Raw genomic sequence first — 20,685 nt, 5'->3', positions numbered from 1 at the left:
GTTTGTCTGACTATGAAGTCAGGTATCTGGAAGTAGAGTCAGTCAGAAGTAAGCTCTTGCTTTGAAACTCACCTAGTTGGTAGGGGCAGGGCTCTTAAGTGATGGTTGTTTAATTATGGTGACAAAGAAAGAGTAAGATGTTCCCATCATATATAGCTTTCAGCTAAAAAGAAGTGTTTTGACATGTGTAACTTTTAATATGCAAATAAATCCACTGAAGTGAATGTAAGGAGAACATTCGCGATTCTTGCATGTGTATGTGTGCCTTAGTCATCCTCTGAGTGGAATCTTAGAGTACATGGTGCCAAAATCATTGTCTTAGATAGCTAGTTTGTTAATATTTTGACATGAATCGGAGTACAGTGGCCTGGACTGCACTAGTAATGCCATGAAACATAATCTATTCCAGTCCTCTTCAAGGTGATGCAGTGTTCTTCTCTACTTTGCTTCTAAAATAAAGAATAACACTTCATACAGCTCTTGCTATGGCATTTAATTAAAAGATAATTGCTTACAATCTCAATGGAATTTGCATCCAGATCTGTAAATGACCATATGGCACTTTATGATAGAATATCCTGGGCCAGACTGGTTGGTATGATCTAGCTGCCCATGTTCCTTTAACAATGCAAAGCAGTCATAAACTCACCTTAAGTGTCTGCTTACGTCAGGTTTACAGCCACTCTGAGTGACTGCACTGCTGAAGCCACCTCTTGCACTACATAGCAGGTTGTTTAAAATGCATTGTTGAAATGACAAGCTTGATGGGAAATAGCATTGTCTTCCACTTGGTGTAACCTAAAGAGTAATAATAATTGAAGCTGCTACTACTAGAATTATTGCGATAGAAGCAAATGTTTTGATTGTTGACCTGTTCAGTAATTAAGTGCGAAGTACAGTAACAGTCAAAAGCCATTTACCTGAAATGGCTTAGTGGTGGAGTTGGTGGTGCTAGGTTAAAGGTTGGACTTGACCTTAAAGGTCTTTTCCAACCTAAATAATTCCATGACTCTATGATTCTGTGAAAATCGGACTATTTATTGTCCACTAAGTAAATCTTAGATTAAAATCAGGAGAATAGGTGATGCTGTGAAAATTTTTTAATAGAATAAACTAAAGAATATAGAAGATCCAGAAACTGAAAATGAAAACGTATGATAGAAGTCCATCTTAATGGTTCTTGATTTGTGTGAGTTGACAAAGTTACATCTGTGGTCTGTTGTACAACATGAAGAGAGCAGGAAAAGAGCATTTTAAGTACAGCTGTGTTTTTCTATAGTCACTTTCAAAATAGTTCCTCAAAGTATACTTTCAGAGAAACAACAAATATGAATATTTCATATCAATCCACAAAAAAATGTACCTATCTATTGTTGCATAATACAAAATATCTGCTTATGCACACTCCTCTAGCCATTGAACAGTCTGGTGGTCTGAAGGCATTTGATGTATTAATTTCATTCTCTTTGCAGTGGGGACATCCAGAACTGCAGCCATTTAGCAGACAAATGAATATACAGAAGCATTAAAACATATTAAATACTCATGTATGTGTTTAACTGCAAGTATATGACTAATCTTTTTGAATCCAGAGGCAGCAAGGCATACATCTTTAGCAGGTACTTAAGAATTTTGTTAAATGGAGATCATACAGCATTAGTTCCTTTACTGGAGTATTATATGGTGTAATTGTCAAAGGGATTATGATGCAGAAAGCAGGAGAGCAGTGCTGCAGTCACACTGCCTGCCTTGTGCACACTCACTGCATTCACCATGTAGCAGTGTGTCCTCCATGAACTGTTTGGACCACCTATAGGCACCTGTAGGATAGACCTTAGATGAAATATATGATGACACCCATGAGTTGTCAAAGTTGACCTTACACTGGGAATGAGAAAATCTTGACTAAATGGAAATTAGGGAGAAAAAAAAGGAATTTAGAGCTGGGGGGACACTGCAGGTAGAAGCAGCACTGAAGTTTTTGTGCTGTATTTCACGGTATGGAGCAACTTCCATCCCTGTACGCAAGTCAGAGTGCAGCCTGCACCAGATCAGGGCTAAGTTGGCACTGTTGCTACTGCCAGATCAATACATAACCTGGTGGCTGCTGCTATTGAATGGACTCAAATGCCTTGTAAAACAGGGCAGATACCGGATTGAATCAATGAAGGTGTTGCCCGTGGTTCATGGACCTTGGATCCTGGCATAACCAGGGAGCTAATGCTGCAAAGGTAGAGCGAAGTTAGTTTTCTAGAGAAAAGTTACATCATAATTTACAAAGTAACCTTTACGTGGTGAAGAAAAGGATTTTTCACAGTGACAAAAGGCAAGAACCTGGATCTCGTTCTGAAACTTTCCATTTTTTTATACCTCTGTCTGCATTTAAATTAAATAGAGGGACACATCTGCAGCCAACAAAATTAGGTAAAAGCTACCCATATAAAGACAGAGATTTCATTGAAATCTAAGCCATATATTACCTCAAAGGAACAGTTGTCCAGAGTTAATTTCCAGGTTAATAGGCTGTTACTGCCATTTTCAAATAAAGCAATTAAAAGTAATATTCTTGTACTGATAAAGATGATCATACTGCATTGAATTGTCAGCTTATTTTGTTCAGTGTTCTCTGTCAAAGAGCATCTAGCACAAATTACTTTAGGCCAGGGTGGAAGAAGTCTGCCTAGAAAAAAAAAAAAGACTTCTTTGAAGCAAAAGGTATATTTTTTAAATTAAATTTTGAAGTAATGAACTCTACTTCTTAACTTGTGAGGTGTGTGAAAAGTGTTTCTATCTAAATGTCCTTTTAACAGTTTTTCTGAACTGAAAAGCAGAGGTGAAATGAGGTGTTAATCATACATAGACATGTTTTCCTGTACATGTTGAATGCTCTCCATGGTGCAAGCGTAATATATTAAACTTTTTGTGGAAACTCACAGAATATTCCCGGTTCTTTACTGCAAGAAGATCTGTACTATATACGCAAAAATCTGATTGAGGAGAAACAATGTAATTTGTCATGGGGAATTATCATAACATGTGAGCTAGAAAACTTGATTTTCCCTTTGTAAAATAGCATGACTGTAACATATGTCCTGCTCCAATTAGACACTGGTTTTTTTGGGTTATCATCATGTCAGCCTGTATTTGTGAAAGCAACTTTGACAAATCTGAGGCAAATTTAAAAGCAAAGGAGATATTAGCCTTAGAATTTAGTAGGTGACATTAATTTGGCCGAGAGGATATTTTTTGTCTGTTTGAAGAAGAGAAAGCACTAAGCAAATTCCTATTATTCATGCTACTTTGATGGATAAATGCCTATGCATTTTACAACAGCAAAACAATGTACTCAACTACTTTGAGGGACTTACTAGACTAGAGCAATACAAAGTTTCTTACTTGACATTGTTTTTGTCTGATGAAATCTCCAAACTAGCTATTTTTCTAGGGTGACTGATCTAGCAGAAGAGCTTGTAATTGTCAGTGTTCTGGAAGAGTTTTACTGAACAGTGTGAGTTGATTTCACCTGCATTTGGTCATCAGTCATTGGCCGTGCAGGGAATCCTGACCTGGGAATGTACCTCATAATGATGAGATCCTGATGTTTCTGTGTCTTTATGGATCTACAACACAGATTTGCAGTACAGCAAGAGGGAGTCAGTTCCTGACATTCCTGTTCACAGGCCTCCAGACAGTCTTTGGATTTATGGGACTCATTGCTTCAACATCCCCTATGTCAGTAAACCTTTTCATCCCTGAGAAAACACCTGTGGCTTATGTTTAATCCTTAAGACCTGTGAAAGTTTTGACATGTGCCTAAATAATGCTTTACTTTGAAAGGTATAAAAAATGATCTTGCAGTACAGCCTTCCCAGTCACTGGCATGTATTCACCAAGTGAGGCAACATAAATAAAAAAGTGGCAAAGGTCTCTGTTGATTTCAGTCATTCTAGGATATGAAATTCTTGATAAAATTAATCCTCTGGGATCTGATTCAAAGGTTCAGATGCAAAATGCACCTGTCTTTAGAGAGTTCTGGGTCCAGGCCATGCCAAGCAAACTTAATTGTAAAGCCAGACAAAGCACTGCTGATTTAAAGCACATGCTTCCTTGCTCAGTGGTACGGGGGAGGGACATAAGGGAGTGGACTTCCCAATTCCAGTGAAGTTGCGTTCGAAGTGCACGGGGTACTTTGGGGTTGTGCTCTACACAAGTAGTGGCATTCCTTCATCCCCAAAGGCCAGCTCAAGACCTATGTTCTTCTCAGCTCTCATATCAAACTTGTTTTGACGGTGTAAATTGTAGGTTTGTCTTCAGACAGGTTTTTGCCGGAGGGACGTGATGGTGCTGAGAAGGATGTAAACTGTCCTCTGCTCCACACAAAGCCTCAAGAGCACATGAGAAGCACAAAGTAGTACTTCTTGCTGTCAGCAAGTGACACTTTGCCTTTCAGACTGAAGTTTTTAATTAAAATGGGCATTTCTGGCCTGAATATTGGCAGCCACAGGACTGCTGAAATGTGACGTCATTTATGACTCCAGCATTAAGGAGTTCACTGTCCATGATCGTAAAACAGATTCCAGTCTTGATTTGATATTGATTTAACAGTCAGCATAAGTTTGCCCTTTAATATGTCAGACCAAAGCATTAAGAGTATTCTTCTTTTGGGTTTCTCCATGGATATTACCTCCACTTCTTCCAAGCAGTGATGTCTGGCATCAGACCTCTGTCCTGCAACACCACTTCTCTGAAGCAGCACTTTCTGCTACCCTGCACTGCCTCGTACAGTGTAATCTCCTCACTAGTCTTTTGCACCTAACACAGACTAACGCCATTTCTGCTAGAAATCTTCTGTTACAGTAGTTGCCAAAAATTGGCAAATCCAAGCTGTATTTCTTTCTGCAGATGCTGCTAATTTCTAGTGCTGTGCTCAACCCTTCCTCTCCAGCTATCCCTGTTCTAATGGCTTTAGTCCACTCTTGCAAGTCTCATTTATTTTCTTGCTTCTTTTTGACATGGGTGATACAACACATTACCTCTGATTTGTCTGCCTCCTCTCCCCATGTTTCTGATGTTCATTAAGAAGATGTTCGCTTTTCCAGCTCTGTTTTGCCCCTCAATGAGCTACACTCAGAGACTCACATCAATGTCTCTTTTAATGGAAGTTTCTTATTCCCATACCTGAATTTAATCTCTCATATACTTCTTCCTGGATTTAACTGTAATTCTCCTACCATCTTTTGTTTCTTTGTTTAAAAAAGAGAAAAAACCCATGCAATATCTTTTGGGTTCTGAGAGATCAGGAGGGACCTGGTCTTTTCAGAAAAACAGTCAATCCCATCAGAACTCCAGAATTACACTTTAGACAGATCTCCTGACATCAAGTGAGGTCAGTTTTGATAACTTACTGCCATTGTGAGCTAAAATGTCCTGATAGCAGTATATAAAATTTTTCTCTCAATACCACCTCCAAGCCTAAATCCTTACTTAGCATTAGAGGCAACACTGTGATTTAACACAGAGCTTGAGTATCTCCTCTCTATACTTTTCTCTGAGAGGCTGTTTTGGTAGAGCTGAGGAGGAAAGGATCATTTCTTTTAATTGTAAGTATGTGACGGTTGGGAAAATTTGTATTCATACTGTATTGTGCAGCTGTTGGGATGGGGAGACTCCTGGGATATGTGATACACTTCGAATGTTTTTTAATTTTAGTTTTTCATTAAATATTGGGGCTGCTGAAAATACAAGATAATAATATGGTACACCTATAATATAAATGGAAGTAAGCATATGCACTAGCAATATGCTTATCTACTTAAACATATCTTGCCCTTGTATATGTACATCCTTGCTACCATTTCCTTTTGTTTGCCACAGGGAACTAGGATTAATTTGATCAGACATTTTAAATCCAGGCTTGGTCAATAATGCTGGCTTTCTGAACACAAGAAGTAGTTGTCTCTGTGTCACCATGCAGAAGTTTATGGATGAGAAATGTGTAAACTCCACTTTGGTCCTCTGCTTATTCTCCTTATGAAGCCAAAGGTGGAAGCAGCTGCTTTGTGATATTTTCCTGCCATATGTGTAACATATCTTGGAAGTGAAGTTGACGTCAAATAAAAGCTTTGTGAAAATTGGTTGCTTTTTACTGGTCATGGTGGAAAACATGGAAGTGGCAAAGAAACAGTACAATCAGAGACAGACAGGAACTGTTAGTTTGCAAAATTATTTCTACATTAATTTCCCCTGCTGTTAGTACTACAGAAAAATCCCTGCTAGTAGTTGCAGTACAGGGGTTTCAACTACAGCAGTCAAGAAAGGCAAATTTCACTCACAAATTTCCACCCAGACAAGGTTTAAATATAGTTAGATGAATCAGGCTTCTGTTTTTAGATCTTGGTGCCCTGAAGTAATACCTAACCCCCACTCCCTGCAAGCAAACAGGGCATCATTTGATTCTTCCACATCAACTACATATTCTCCAACTGGTGAGTAAGTTTAATTTTGTCCTATGATTACCCAAAGTAATCTACCCAAAAGCACCGATATTTCCATCGTCTTAGATGATGACAGCCCATGATTTACATGCAGCAATGTGGTTCTGAGGGATCTTGCAACCAGCTGAAAATAAAGGTTTAATGATTGAATTATATGTTCTCTCTCTGTGATAGAAAATAAGACAACTGACTTGGCTATCAGACAGATTACATAAGCCCAAGTTAAGTGGTAGAATAAAAATGAGTGATATTCCTTCTAGACTTAAATGCAGCACTAAGTAATATGCCCTTGAATTCAGCATAAAGCAATTTCCTCCTCTTTGGTAACAGCTAGGGGGCATTCCGAATGCAAATAGAGTCGGCTTTGCATTTTTAATATTTCTTATATACATAATTCACTGCCGCAGTTTAGAAACGTTATTGCTACCTCTTCTGTACATTTAAATTATTTTGCACCTCTGAACTTTCATATTAACTTTAATGTCAGCTCTTAAAGTGTATTTAGTACAGGCGAGTTTGTGCTCATGGCTCTTGAAATTCACAGATTGAACAAATATGCATCCAGGCACAAATGTACTGTACAGTTTAACCTGTGTCATTTCACTGGGATGTGGGAGGTTTCATTGACTGCACACATAGTTATACCAGAGCCCTGAAAATCAGTAGGTAACAAAGGGGAGCAAACCAAGAGCAATTGGCATTATATCACATTTATGTGAGGTCCACTCTGCATATATGACCACGAGTATAATGAAGATTTTAGCTGGTCAATAGGAAACAATGCTTTTTTAAAGTAGCTTTCAAAAGAATAAAAATTATGGATGGAAGAAGATGTCCACAATGGAAAGAATACATCCCCTCAATAATATGGAATTAATGAATGCAGCCCTTAAAGCCAGGAAGCATGAGATGATTCTGAGCGAGATATACTTCATTGCATGTTTCAGAAGAGAGAAGTGGTTGTGACAATCTTCTCTGGCCATGAATGCTCCTGAAATTTTTCACTGCAGAGGAATAGAGACAAAGATTTACAGCATCTTGCTTGACTCATTAAACTTCCTCAATCACAGGCTGACATTGTCAACTGCTTGAAACCACAGATCTCAGGGATGTGATGGCTTTGCTCAGGGTGATGGCTTTGCTCATCTCTGGTCCAAATGTTTTTGAGGGCATAGATTTGTCTGTCTCTTACTCGCTCCATGCTGGAAACGGTGCCAGAAACATCCTTTCTATTGGTCCCGCCTCTCCTGCAGCCCATCAGAGCAGGCAGGTGGGGATCCGGTTATGTTCCTTCTGTGGGAAGAAACATCTTCCCTGTATGACAATCTGAGATGGAAAGTGAATGGAGTCATCACATCTCCTGATCCACCTCATCCCTACCAGACCAGTGTGGTCACACAGGAAAATATATGGCAACCTGTACCAAGTGTTTCCCTGGATGCCTCTCCTAAGGGTGGCAAAAATGAATCTGGACTGAGCCAACTACAGTGTTTTGAGTGCTTACAACTGTACAGTCAAGATGACTGGTACTTTCAGATTACAAACTGCCTTCTAACTAAAAGAGACTATAAATGAAAAATATGGCCAAATTCTCTCTAGGTTTGATTCTACTGATTGTTTGTCAAAGCAGATGAAAATCAAGACTGCTGCCTCCTGCATTGCAATCGATTATACATGTCCTGCCTCTAATTCCCCATCAATTTATGCCAATGTAAGCCCGATGGGATGATGGAAAATCCACCCCCAGCGTGCACAGATTTTGTACTTTACACAAGCTGCTGTAGCTCTGCAAAGCCAATGCAGAGGCCGTAATAGGGATGACAGTCACAGGGACACTGGCAAATGCCTGGAATTGTCATGTACCAAAGCTGTGACTTCTGTTACTGAAAAGGAGGTTGCTTCTGGGCTAATTGTGCCCTGGCAGGCAGCAGCTTAGAGCCCAATCCTGTATATTTTCCACTGAATGGGTAGTGGGGTTACTCTTCAGTTTAATTTCTCTCTTCTCATCTGAAATAGTTGCTACTTATGAATTTATAGTAGGAAATAAAATGAGCTCAGGGTTTACACTGATGTTACTGGGCAGCCATGAGAGTCAATAAGACAGTGAGATCAGGGCTCTGCAAAGCTGGTCTAGCTGAGACCAGGACTTGGGATATGTATGAAAATGCGTTGCTTGTCATCAGTGCACAGTGCTCCCAGCAGTGCCCAGTGCAGTAAATGGGGAACCACAACTGGAGCAGTGCAAACAGCTCAGGGTGCAGTCAGGGATCCACTTGAGAAGCATCTAGGGCTGCCTGTGTTCCCATCCTTCTGCAGTGAATTACTGCCCTTGAAGTGGGGTGTTGTCACTGGGCCTGCAACTGCTCCAGGTAAATGAAATATGTTCATTTTGATCACCCCAAGGACCCCTGTCATTTAACTGTGCCTGCAGCTATTCACCCTATTTGATGCAGTAGGTAGGGTAGCTAACTTAGTAATTGTAGCAGCTGTTCCGCAAACAAATACCTGACTCGAGCCTAATGTTTTGGTTTGCTGGACAAACCAAATGAAGAATTGAATTTGGATTGAATCAGAGGTTACTATTATTACTTTAAATGGCAAAATAAATATTCTCCTTCAACCTCTGCCCTTATAAAATAGACCTATTTAACAAAATACCCAACCTTAGGTGCAAAAAGAACAACTTAACAAAATTGAAGTAGTTCATTTTGTGGCCCTTGTAAGAGAAAGCCTTGGGCTAGATTCATGCTGACTACCCAGAGGCTTAGTGGTTAGAACACTCCTCCAAAATGGGAAATCTGAATTCAGATCTGCTCCTCTCCCTGAAGGCAGTCATAGTTCCCTGTCCTCAAGGAAAGCCTTCACTACCTGCAGTGCTATAAGGCATGGAGACAAAAGGCTGTATGGCATTTTGAGTGGGCTGGGGTGGGGAACATGACTGGTGTCTTTAGTTGATGCTACTCTCTTTGAATAAATTGTTGAAAACAATCCATGTCTGTCACCTTTACGTGAATATGTTACCCGTCAACCCAGAGAGCTGTGTGCTAATATATTTGGAGGGACATCTTTCAGTATATCCACTGTATAAGAATAAAATTGCTCAGCTGAAGATTCATGTCAAAACCTGGGCAAATCACTCAACTTCTTTGTTAGAATTGGTTAAAATAACTTCACTTGATTTTGCAGGAATTTTGAGGATAAGTTAATAGTGTGGGCAATACTCAATGCAAATTTTGCTGTAAATAACAGTGCACTCTTATTATTTAGTAAGTTCTTTTGTAAAGGGGCTTGTAACATAGCACATATGTCTTATTGTACTAATAGCCACTGTGTTGAGTCACAGAAAAGCTTGTATTTGTGCAGCTGTTAAGTCCCCCTTTGTCCATGACTCCTCATTTCCCTCTGCTCTAGAAAAAGTTGGAATTCTTCAAAGAGTGACCTCCTCAGGCGTCACCTTTCCTCTTATTTATTTCTCGATTCTGCTGTCATTCATTACATTAAAGGTTAGGGAGAAATAACTTTTACCTTCTGTTCTAATTGATGAATGATGTGTTAACTAATCAGAAAGCTTTTCTATAGCCACCATTAAAGCAACAGATGTATGTGGCTTGGGAGAGATTTGTTGAACAGCTTTAACCTGTGCAGAGGATAAATGTGTGGTGACATCATTGTACCTTGCCAAATAGAAATTATATCATTCTTTCTTTTTCGTTACTGATGGTTGATTTATTTCTATGGTTTTCATTTTCATGAGATCCATTCATTGCCTCTAAAGTTAAAACCTTTAAAAATTGCAATACATGACTAAAGTAGTTATAATAATTTGCACATGATCTTCAGCATGTTGTCTTCTGAAGTTTTCTCCTGGAAATTACTTTTAATAGAACAGTACTATGATGTGCAATATGGTAAGACAAAAAGAAATATTTGAAATTCACACTTGGGTTCATTTTTCAGCTTGCCACAAAAACAGCACATAAGGAGTCAGAGGACTCAGCACATAAGGAGTTAGGATGTGATTATAAAGCATCTCCACTGGTTGCTGGAGGATTTTATTTTTGCAGTGAACTTGAAGCCTTAGAAGAGAGACAGTTGTTCTGCACAGCAGTTCTGTACCATAATAAACAAGAAAATGTTTCCCTCTCACCCATATCTCCCCAGTATATTTTGAGCTCTTCCCTTGTTTGATTGCATTTTTCATATAGTCACTGAGATGGATCAGAATTTCCCTGAAAATTTCAGTTATTACTGAAGGTTGCATTTTTTCCACTTTTATTGCAGCGTACAAATCAGAAGCTAAAAATAAAGTGTGCATCTGTTTGGATAATCTATTTCCCCAGAACAGATTAAAATGACAGAATAAATCTTTGGTGTTCTTGGAAGAGCTTTGAATGCATTACAACAAGAGATGAAAACAAGGTGAGTTTTGCTTGGCTAGGACCTCAATGAGGGAATTAAGCTGATGCTGTGTCAGGGCAAAGTTGGCAAGATAAAATAGGGGTCACTAGCATGTACTACAGAAGTATAAACAGAAGATTAAGGGTGACTTTTCTGCCAGAAGGCCTTTATGTACAGTGGGGAAAAAAGAGATCAAGGTTAGTTAGAAAAGAAAGTCAGGAAGGCAAAACTCATATAGAAGATCTCATGGTGCGAGCAGGGTTTCCCTGTCCATGGCAACAACTTGGAAAGCAAGGGCTGATTAAGTGCTCATCTTTGTACCCTGGAGTAGGGGCAGGCAAGACATGGATAACGTGTGCTAGCAAGTTCTCTGCTTCTTCAGATTCCAGGCAGGAGCTTTTAGGCTGAAACTTCCCTGTATGAGAAAACCTTAAAAAAAAAAAAAAAAAGAGACCCTGAACATGTGAGCTAATCCTCAGAAAAGCTGATGAGCTAATCCCAGCATGCAATCCATTTTGAAGGGATACACGGTCCAGGAACAAGCTAGTGGGTGCCTCTGCTAATGATGCCACCAGCGTCACTGCTGCTCCTGCCAGGAGTAGTAACAGGAAAATAACAGTGCAGTACTCCTGTTCAGGAGATTCTTTGCTGAAATTTAATGTAAATAAGTGTCTGTGTATTGTTTTAGGAGTCAAATTTTAGCATTCCTCTTGCTGTCAGCAGCATTTACAGTGGTAAATTATCCTAAGTGCAAGAAAAGGAAGATGCAATTTATTGTAAACATAGAAAGTTTAAGTGCTATCACTAAACTACAACTAAATTCACTTTGGAAAAAGCTGTGCTTAGCTTCACAAGAAGCAATGCATTTGCTTCAGGAACAGCAGTAAAAAAGTTAGTGGTGTTTTTACAAGAGAACTGGGAGCAGATGATCATTCAAGTCCCTTCTGGCCCTAAAATCTGTGAATCTAGGAAATGATGCCTCATTTTACAATCTAAGTCATTAAAAACACACTTTCATTATTGAAGTAATGACATTTCTTGGAAACGTGGCTACTATCTGCTAAGATGATATACCAGATGATCAGTGTTTTACTGAAATTCATGAAAAGAACAGTGTTTGTTACCAGCATTCTTCTTTTTTAATATTTCCACAAGCTCATTAGAGCTCTAAAATATAGAAACCTACTCAATGTTATATTATAAGAAGTGACCAAAGTAGGTCTTTGTGTTACTCCTCTTCCCCATAAGAGCAAGGAAGGCATGAAGCACTCACAAAGGGAGAGGAATGTCTGAGGATCACAGTCACATATACACCCCTGAATAACACGTGCAAAAGGAATTTGGTGGGTGGAGAAGGGGAAGAAAGGTGCTAAGCATTAGCTAGTACTTTTAAATCATCTTAGATGTATTTCAAAATACTTTTCAATGTTTTCTCAGTACTGGGATCATTCCCATCATACAACTTTCTGACTGGAGTTCACATCCTTACCCTCCACCCAATAAGGAGATCTTGGGGCAGAGCTGGATTTCAAAAAAGGGTATTTCCTAACCTTATGGATTGTACTGGGCCAGACTACTCTCTTCTATTACATGCTTTTTTGTTTTGCTGGGTAAGACAGAAAGATGCTCTAAAAACTTCAGGAACAACTTACAAAGATACTGCTCAATCCCTATGGGCTATAAGTGTGTGCTTGCAACAGAAAACATAGGCAGGCAGTCTTTATTTTTATCTCTTTCAGTGCCTAATCTAAGGAAGATGGACCAATTTAACTTGAATTTCTCGATGGTGCTGTAAAACATGACCAATTAAACACATCTGATGAGCCTCCTGATGAGCTCCAGTGTTGGCACTGCAAACTAGCATTTACTTTCCTATGCATGAGGCTGTAGTGACAGAAAACTCTTCTTCAGATTGGCACTTCTGGGTAAATAATAAGCTCAGCCAGAGAGGATGAATAAAGGAAGAAAGTAATTTTTCATCCTGAATGAGTACAAGGTAGGACTGAAGTACATGAAACAATTTGCTTGAGAAAGGGGTTCAGTAGAAACTTCTGGTTTTGATGAGCTGTCTCTCTGAAGAACTGGATATACTTTAACAGTATCATTTCTGATTTATCTGCTGTTACCAGATAAATTTTCTTCTAGGGGGAAGAGCAGAATTCTCTTTATTTAATGTACCATGTCTGGAATGTGGACTAGATTCAGCTACATGTCGCTTATAATTATTTATGTAACTTATTAATCACTGGGCTGTCACTCAGCTGTTTATAAAACACAAAAGAACACTTGGAGCCTGAAAAATTACATTTTTCCTCCCCTACACCTCCCCAAAGGCCTCTTTGCACTTCTGAGAAGACCTCCATTTAAATTAAAATCTCTTGCCCAGTCTAAGTAGCAAGGAACTCTGTAATGATAATTTAAAGAACATGCTTGTACTTTGTGCTTGGCAATTGAAAGATTTGCTTTAAGGTGCTGTAAAACTTTCTTTTGAACTTTCTGGCCAATGTCCTTGGCTTTTCATTTAGATTTTTTCCCCAAATAGGTCACAGGTTGGGTCCCCCTCCTGCCTGCTCAGCAACCTGTTTTCCCCATACTCAACATTTGGAAAACCGCAGCATCTCTCTGATGGCTACCCATGTATCGTGCCTGCTTGAAAGTGGCCAGTGCATACAAAAGTTAAGATGCTTATAAATAGACATGCTCACATGTACTCACACCCTTGTTTCATACATCTCATTTCCCTCCCACCCCCCTCTGTGGAAAGTTTATCTGTGTGGCTTTGTGCAGCTCTCTCCTGAGCTCCTGTGCAGGATAACTCACAGCTTGTCTTTCAGGAGAAGGTACTATCCCAGTTCACAGAGACCAACATCCGGGCTTGTAAGTGGTGCACAGAAGAGCAATGATTCCATTCAGCTGAATTACATTTAAAATTTGATTATGAATGGCATCTTTGAGGCAGGCTATTCATCATTTGAGTTCTATGTGGGTCCTAATGTCTTGAAGCTTCATAAAGGCAATTCATTAAACAGCTTTAGCCATTCCAGGATGTGACTCAGCGGGCTGGTAAAAAACAGTGGATAGCACCCCACTGCTGGCCAGGCATTCTTGCATTATTGTGTCGGGCTGCAGTATACTGGCAAGGTGCTTGTCCTTTCTGTGCCTCAGTTCAGCCAGTGGTGTAAAGGTTTTACCTGCCTTCTCAGTGATTTGGTGGGCTGATTAGCAACATGTTTTCAATTCTTGCATGAAAGGCTCTGCATTAATCCATGCCACAATTTGCTTTGTTTGCTTTTACCATTAAAATTGCTTGTTTCCCCCAAAGATCTGCCATCTGTCACTGTTCATCTTTTACATTTTTTTTCTCCACATTGTTTTTGTTCAGCAAACACCAATGCCTGACTAATCCTATTTCCCATTATCAGCCCTTGGAAGTGCACTGAGGTTGGGGAAGTTGCACAGTCTTGCCCCTGGCTGGATTCCCTGGGATCCGAGAGCTCACCCTGCAGCCTTGCTCTCACTGCAGCCACTAATAACATCTCGGGGTTTTTTCTTCAAAGGGGTTTCCCAGTCTTTAAAAAAAAAAAAAAAAAAGTTCTGTGTGCCCCACACTGCCATAATCTGCAGGATGTAACATAGAATTGTAGGAGGGAGAGGCAGAGAGATGAGACGTTGTGTGGGTGGATGTAGGCAGCTGAGGGGGACTGCTCTGTGCTCTCTGCTTGGGTAATGATATGGTATCCTTGGGTATCTTTGTCTGCACTTGACAAAGGAAAGGGGCAGGCCTTGGGTGACAGCTGGGATGTACAGCTGTGAGGCGCAAGCCAGTGTCTGAGTAGCCAGTTGCAAATGATTTTTGTGTTTTCATAATCCTTATGAGTAATATCCTGTCAAAGTCTCATCAAAAATTATTAGTCCCTCCATAAACTGGTACTTCAATATGTAAACTTGCCTTGTAATTAATTCTATGAGCTATGCCCCTGGCACCATAGAGCTCTTATTTCATTTTAGGGGCATAATTGATTAGGCTTCCTGTAGCTGTGATGTAGACCAAGGATGTCGCCACCAAACAAGGAGTTATTTGTGACAGCTTATTTGTGAGGAGATATCTACTGTTTGCCAACATTAAGCGTACACATAAGGCAAAGTAAAATATTTTGTATTGCTACTGCTGTGCACTGTTTGAAGTTAAAAAAGCGAATGGAAAAACAAAGAGATTATCTAATTATACAACCAAATTATTATGGTTAATTATGATATATTTGTAGAGTATCTTTTATTCTCCATTGTAAAGGTTTTTGTTCTCCACTAAATTCCTTTGAAGATGTTTGCCTCAGTATAGCATCAGACGACATTCCTGTCTGGGCAACTAGATTTTGCATTGCTAAAATTTCCTTCTGTTTCAATTGTGTCAGATGCTTTTCTCTACTTCCCACAACTATTATGGCACAATGAAGTCTCTCTCTCTCTCAGATGTGCCTTTTAACAAATACACAGTCCATCTTGATGCCAATGGTTTAGTAATAGGTTTTCCCTTCTTTTCTCTCCCTGTTCAATATTTGAGTGAATGTTACCTGAGAGAAATATGTTGGACACACAGGCTGTATTAGCTTAATTTATGGCTAGCATAAATGAGGCAGTATTTCCTGTGGGGTAAGGTCAAAAGGGCATTGTTTTCTATTAATTAAAAACAGGCCCATATAGGACAATGCACGAAAGTAATAAAGACATAATGCGTATTTGTGTGGCCATAAAGAAAAGGAGTAGGGTTATTCATAAACCACCAATCATAGCTGCGGTCTCTCCCTGACCCTGACAACTGAAGCAAAAAAAGAAAATATACTATTTTATTGTTTCCATACCTTGCTTATGTTAGCTAGGGAAGTGAGCTGAAGGTCTGAGAGAGACAAGTCCTTGATTGCTGCAGCCCCTTAAAGCCTGTAAGCACAAAGTTGAAATTAAAAGTGTCTGATGCTTGCTGCCTCTCCAGGGGAAGCTATGTATGGCTGAATTCAATAGGAGCTCTACCTGAAATAAAAAGAAAGAAAAACCTCAAAACCTGGATGTTTTAAAAATGAAACTAAGAGAGTAACAGAGGGAGAGTCAGAAGAAATGAGAAATGCTACCCTCCAAAACTGCAACAGAATGATAAATTACTTTTGCCTTTCTGAAGCCAAGCTAGAAAACCTCTGCTCACCTCTATTATCTACTTCTGGTCTCTGAAGGTGCATTACCATATTAATTCATTGCGTTATACAATTTGAGCAACTAAATGAGTTTACCTTATGCCCTCTTAATAGCATTTTCCTCTAATGCTAACTTTAAGTGATACATTTGAGGGGATACTTGAAGCAGAATGCATCACGAAAATTTATTTAAACTCAATTTTGTTTACAAATTATGACTTAACCCTTCTTGATTAACCCAGTGTAGGAAAACCCCAGCCCCTCTTTGGATGCAACATCTCTCGGCATTGGGAATACTGTCATCTTCCAACTACTGTGAGGTTTTACAGGGGCTTGGGAGGTGAAGAAGGACTGTTTGCATAAAAAGACAACCATAGCATCACAAAGAAAATGAGATGCATGATGAATCAGGATGGTTACATCTGCAGCCCATCAGAGAGTATGGAGTGGTGCTGTGCCCCACATCCCACCCAGCGTGTACCAGGGTGCTCAAATGGCTGCATCATGAGTGGGCTCACCAGGCAGCAGCTGCTGAACACTGGGTTTGGGCCAAAGGCCAGCCTGCAGTGCTAAACATCAGGAAGTCTTCCCTAAACATTGAGGTTGTGAGAAAGAGGATAAAAAGTGGGTTAACTCAATTTTGACAACACAGGTACTATCAGAACAGGAATTTTATGTCCTGTGAATGTGGTACCAACAGGGATCCTCCATCCGTGCACTGGGTACAGTTTTTTTCTACATGCATATGTATTTCTATGTACATGTAAATGCATACAAAAAATATGCTGACAAGCAGCTTATAAACAGGAGCAGACACCTGATCTGTGGCCTCATTTCTTTGTTCATTCCTTCCCCATTACCCAAGGGACTGTGGAACTCATATCTCATGGAATTGCCCCAGGATTTATGAACTGACAAGCATACCAACTGTAAACATATCCCTGTGTCACACTCTTAAAAGTTTCAAGGAGTGAGAAGTCTGGTTGGAAGCTCTTGATACAGCTGGTCCCCAGTTCTGTTTGTTCTCGTTCCTGGTCAGGAAGATTTCTGTGCATATAACAAAATTCTTAAATATTCTAGTTTTAACAGAGGTGAATGTTTATCAAAATGACCATCGTGCAGCTCCCCTCTATTCATCGGGGCCTCATTCAGCAAAGCCTTTGAGTACATTCTTTAGCTGAAGCATATACTTCTGTATTTTCCTGAAACACTGAGGATGGACGTAATTTCACTGGATAAGTTCCCATTTCAGTCATCCATGGGAGAAACAAAGGCAATACTATGCAATTTAGGTATCTAAATTTCAAACACAAATGTTTTGCAAACAATCTGAAAATCAGTCCTTCAGTGTAATGATTACCAACAAATTCTGATCTGATAGCTAAAACTCATCTCATGGGCAGAAGAGAACTACAGGTCTGCTGCATTCAGTAGAACCACTCTCACATGTGAAGTCGAGCACCTATGTAAAGTTTTCAGGCTTGAGGTATACATCTTAAATTATGCTTTTGTCCATGAATGATTGAAACTCCAATATTACAGACAGAATTATTACATTGTTTCAAAAACCCAGTAATAGATGCTACAAATGTAATAGTTCTGACTCAGATTCTTAAAATGTAACATTGAGATGAACTCAGCTCCTTTGTTTGACTGTCTGGGTTGTTTACCACTCTTGGGGTTTTGGTTTGTTTTTTTTTTTTATATTAGGAATCAAGTATTAACTATTTACTATGACTGATAGAAGTAACATTAACTTATTGCCAACTGGAAATCAGTTCCTATTTGACCTTCTGACATGTACTAACCACCTTTCAACTTTAAAGAGAATTTCATCCCGTCTTTGTGTCATTGACATAAATTAGTAAATAGAAAGTATCTTCATGTGACACTTTCCATTGTAAGTACATCATCAACAGTCTTATGTTCAGTGATTTTAATTTAATAGGTTTATCCCTGTGCTAGATATGGTATTCATTTAAACTGACCTTGCTTTATTTGAATTATTGCTCAGATTTACACAAATACAAATGACCTAATCTTCCAAAATACGTTTTCTGATCGACATAAGCAAACAGTCTGAAGAAGCAATTATGTAAAAGAAATGCTTTTAGGCAACAAATGGGTCTATAAATAAAAGACTACTTCCTAATCACAGGCTAAAATTGTGTCATTTCTCCTTTTTTAATAAAAAAAAAAGTTAAACTCAGTGAATTTTAATGTTCCTGAAAATGAGGGGCCAAGATTGCTTCGCAAAACTGAATACAGCAAAATCAAAAGCTGCACCAGCTTTTTGCCAAAGTTCAATCAGCATAGCTGCATCTGACCAATACTGCCTCTGACTTTCCAAGTCTGCACAGATCATCAAGAAATTACATGGAAAAAAAATGTCCATTTTTATATTTTCAACCTGTAGGAGGGAATGGGATTTTTTTAAAGGTCAGACTTTTTTTTTTCCCCCAAGTGAAAAGCAATGCAAAAGTATACCACCCTCTGTACGTTTGTGTCTTTTCTATTTTTTTCATTGCCAATACCATGGGATGCCATTATTTATTTGGATTAATGCATATTTTCCTAAATAAAGGCAGCATGTTGGGAAATATGTGTTGAAAAAATGTGTCTGAATGGGAACTTTTATCCATCCTTGGTATTTGGGGAAAAAAGTGATTGTTAACAGTTGGAAAGGTATTATTAGAGCATGTACTATATTGTGTCAATGGGCCTGAGAAGAAAAACAATAGCTGAAGCTTGATACTAGAGACATCAATGTAGGTGAATTATTTTCTCACAGAATCAAGACTACTTAACTAAAGACAATGGATAGTTGCACAGTTGTACATTGGTATGAGCAGAATCTCAAGCCTAGGAAAAATAAGGTGGGTGAAAAGGCAGAAGTCACTTGACATGAGGAGAAATTACACTGCTAAAAGAAGAGAGGAAGAGCAGCATGACAGAAATAAAAGTTGGTTAGAAATATCTATCTGTGGAAAGAAGACAAAGAGATGCATCAATGGAGAGTGCATGATAGAGAGATGAGAGGGAAAGAGAGGACCTTAAAAAAAACCTGAAGAAATGTAGGAAGGCAGAAATGCTAAAGCTGAGCATGAACCCTAATTCCATATACTCCTCCAAGAACCTGTGCCTGGTTTGCTCTGGCTTTTTTGTAGGTGCATGGGTTGGGCTGTATCTCAGGCAGGGAGAGGACCCTCAGATGTGAGGGACCAGCACTGGAAGCCTGTGGAAAGATGATGAAGGAAAAACAGTTTTGCTGGGAGAGGGGGGTGTGTGTGTGTGTGCATATGCATGTGAGGTTTAAAAAAAGATCTTGCAGCTGCAAGGAGAAATCATAAACTGCTAAAAAATTGAAAGGAAATCAGATATTGTCCCTGTGCTGCTCAGAAGAAGGCTGCTCAGAAGAAGGGTGCAGGAGTGAGACAAATCGATATTCACTAGCGTTTTCTAACATTAATGACAGTTCTTTGGCTAAAGAGAAATCAAAACTAGAAAGGAGAAGTTATGCAGAAATTAGTCGTCTGCTCTGTGACACTGGTGAATACCAGGAGCTGTTTCTCACCAAAATAAAGAAATTAGAACAGAAAATCTCAAGTTTGGCTCTGAGGTCAAATGCTGCTCCATTGTATTTCTGTGGAAGAGTAAACAGTTTCAAGAGCTGAGATTTTATGAAGGCAGAAAATTGACTTTATATTCATAAACTGATGACCTTTTACCTGTTAAAACCTTCTAAGTCTTTTCTTATGATCATTCCCAGCATTCTGGAATTCAATTGAATTACTTAATGGCTCTTGTCTGCATCAGAATGCTTTTGGTCATGTCCAGTTAAGATATTTTTTTCTATGCATGGGATATGCACACCTCTACTGTTTCCACAGGGAAATAGTAGAAGAATGGGCAAAAGCATTTGAACTGATGACCCTTCTAGGTCTCAAATCCTTCTTTTCTTACCACTTTCATTTTAAAGCTGGTTTCCTGCTTTCTCTTCAAACTTGTGCTGCCTCAGCAGCTCAGACAGCATACCTTATTGACTTTCTGAGCTGGACTGTAGGTAGAAATGCAAATGCTGTTTGCGGTCATCATGCTGGTTGGCTGCCAACGCCCTGAGCTGCACTGTCTCCTATTCCAGGGAACACAAATACTTCCAAATTAAATGTTCGAGATGTTGCTTACATGCACATTTTGTGAAGATTGTGATCCTTGGGTGTGATGCTGGCTTCCTGTCTAAGATAAGTAACAAATTATTTTGTCTAGAGGTACTCATTAATGCAAATGTTTTCTCTTCTGATTTCCTTTGTCTCAGGAGATAGTATGGAGTATCAGGAGGACACATCTTCCCAAGTCTGTAGCTCTTCAAAATCCTAGTAACAAGAATGTCTTTTCACATGAACTTTAGTGTTCTTCCAATGTCTGCAGTTTACCGTAACACTTATGATGAAAGACTCGAGCAGAATAGACTGTTTTCACCTTGATCTTGCAACAGCTGCTATAGGGGAAGTGCAAAAGGAGGTATCCAGGTCCTAAGTAACTTACATATTGTGTAAATGAAAGGCATATCTCTATGGGACTTAGAGGAGCCAGCATGGGGCCACCTCGGC

At 39.3% G+C, this 20,685-nt stretch overlaps 1 long non-coding RNA gene across 3 annotated transcripts in view; it reads right to left on the bottom strand.

Moving 5' to 3' along the window:
• Positions 1-371: 371 nt before the first annotated feature.
• LOC135423961 (uncharacterized) overlaps positions 372-20,685 on the bottom strand; it is a 35,580-nt gene continuing 15,266 nt past the window's right edge. Inside the window, exons 3-6 of one of the 3 annotated variants that reach the window (XR_010435035.1) lie at positions 15,752-15,917; positions 2,481-2,680; positions 2,098-2,223; positions 372-798 (exon numbers count right to left, since the gene is read on the bottom strand). This is a non-coding gene — a long non-coding RNA (uncharacterized LOC135423961). The remainder of the gene's footprint in view (positions 799-2,097; positions 2,224-2,480; positions 2,681-15,751; positions 15,918-20,685) is intronic. The other 2 variants (XR_010435043.1, XR_010435042.1) reach the window with 2 other exon arrangements.

Source organism: Pseudopipra pipra, chromosome 1 (assembly GCF_036250125.1).
Source record: "Pseudopipra pipra isolate bDixPip1 chromosome 1, bDixPip1.hap1, whole genome shotgun sequence".
In the NCBI taxonomy this organism is placed as follows: domain Eukaryota; kingdom Metazoa; phylum Chordata; class Aves; order Passeriformes; family Pipridae; genus Pseudopipra; species Pseudopipra pipra.
This window is presented reverse-complemented; position numbering and strand designations above follow the sequence as displayed.